The following is a 2,500-nucleotide window of genomic DNA, read 5'->3' on the forward strand; positions in this document are numbered from 1 at the left end:
CTTTTCCCTTTCTTTCTCTCTCCCCCTCTCTCTCTTTCTCTCCCACTTTCTCCTCTTTTTTTTCTTTCTTTTCTTTGTTTTTTTTTTTTTTTCTTTTTTTCCCTCCCCCCCCTCCTCTCTCCCTTTTTTTTTTTCTTTCTCCCTCTCTCTCGCTCCTCCAACCAAATATTTCCACCCAAATAACATAAACACACCACACACACACACACCCACCACACACCCACACACACCCCCACACACCCCCCCCCCATCACAACCCCAACACACACACACACATATATTAATAATAAATTTATATATAGAAATATATACAAAATATTCTATTTATTATATAAAAAAATATTTTTAAATATATAATATTATTATAAGGTACCCCTCCACCCCACTCCCACCTCCCCACCACCCCCACCCACCCCCCCCCACAACACACCACTCTCACACCACTACTTCAATCCCACAACCCCACCCCTAACACCACCGACACACACCCACCCCCCACCATCACATTCCCTCAACCCCCCACCTCACCCAACTCCTCCCTCCCCCCCTCCCCCACCCCTTTTCCCTCCCCCTCTTTCCCCACTCCCAACTCTCTCACCCCCACCCCGCCCACCCCCTTTAAAACCCCCTTCCACCCCCTCTTTTTTTCCCCTCCCCCCCACCCCTCCTCCCTTCCATCCCTCTCCACTTACACAAACCCGTTTTTCCCCCCCCCGCACCCCCCCCCCATCCCCCTCTCCCCCCCTTCCCCCCCCTAATCCAAAGACCGGGGGCCCGAGCCCCCCCTCCCCCCCTCTCTCTCCCCCTCTCCCTCTCCCTCCCCTCTTACCCTTTCCCCCCTTTTTTCCCTTTCCCCACCCTTCCCCTCCTTTCCCTTCGGCCCCCCAATCCCCCCCCCTTTCCCCTCCCCTTCCCCCTCCTAAACTTTTTCTTCCTTTTTCTTTCCCCCCCCCCCCTCCCTTTCTCTTCAAAAACCCCCCCCCCTCCCCCCCCCTCCCTCCCCCCTCCCCCCCCCCTCCCCCCGTCCCCCCTTCCCCTCCCTCCGCCCTCATTTCCCCTCTTCCTTTTCCTCCCACCTCCCTCCCGCCCCCCCTCCCCCCCTTTCCCCTCCCCAATCTCTCCCCCTCCCCTCACCCCTACTCTCAACCCACTCCTCCTCTCCCTCCTCCTCCCCCCTTTCCCCACTCCCCCGGGGCCCCTCCCCCTCTTTCCCTTTTCCTCCTTTTTCCCCCCCCCCCCTCCCTTCCTCTCCTCTCCTTACCCTCTCCTCCCCTTTCCCCCTTACTCCCCCCCTTCCCCCCTTTTTCCCCCTTTTCTCCCTCCATAAATATAAAAGAGACACACACACACACACACACACAACACACACACACACACACACACACACAAACACAAACAACAAACACACACACCCACACACCAACAAAGGACACACACAAAAACAAACCCCAACAACACAACACCCACTTTCCCCAAACACACTTCCTTCACTCACTCACCCAACTTCCTTATTTCTCCCCTCCCCCAAAACCCCTCCCCCTCAAATCACTTTTACTATTTACTCACATCATTCACTTCACTCTCCTCCCCACTAACCCTTCACATCCCTCCCCTTACTCACTCCCCCACTTCCCCTTCCTCACTCAACCCCTCCACCTCACTCAACATATCACACCCTTCCCCCCTCACCCCCACCCAAAATCCCCCCAAATTCCCCCAACCCCCCACAATCCCCAAAAAAACCCCCATCACCCATACAACCCCAAACATAGACATGCACACACACACACACACACACACACACACCCCACACACACACACACACACCACAAACACACACAACACACACCACACACAACACAACACAAACACACCCACATACAAAAACAATGCACGCACACATACCCAAAATGACACACACCCTAAAAACACACACATTCATGCACATATATGTGTATGATAGTGATATTGCTCATAGCGGCATGTAAAATGAAAGTATTAAAGTTCGTAATATGATGAAAAAGTATCATGATACAACCGATAGTAAAATTTCATTAATTAAGGGAAAAAAAGGCGATAATGCTGGGAATTATCAGAGAAGGGAAAAGGAGACGCGGCCCCCAACTCCCCCGCTGGTTTGGGAAAGGGGTTTGTGTGTGTGGGAGGGGTTTAGTATAGGATAGGATAGTGTAGTGTGGGTGTGGGTGCCTAGGTGACATATTAGGTTTAATCAATATATTGTGATCCGGACGTTAAGATTACTAAAAATTATTTTTAAATACTTATTTCCCTTCAATTTAAAACACGTCGGGCCTTCCATAAAAGTAGACCTACAGCTTTTGACGATAATAAAAGATACATGAACCTCTGTGTTTTATAAAAGAGATACATAATGTTCATAAAGAATTAGGCTGGCCTTTTTCTACTATATATGCATTTGTGAGCGCATAATACATATATACATAACAAGAATTTGATACAAAATAGTATATCGTTCTGA

The sequence above is a fragment of the Penaeus chinensis genome, chromosome 36 (assembly GCF_019202785.1).
Source record: "Penaeus chinensis breed Huanghai No. 1 chromosome 36, ASM1920278v2, whole genome shotgun sequence".
NCBI classification, from domain to species: domain Eukaryota; kingdom Metazoa; phylum Arthropoda; class Malacostraca; order Decapoda; family Penaeidae; genus Penaeus; species Penaeus chinensis.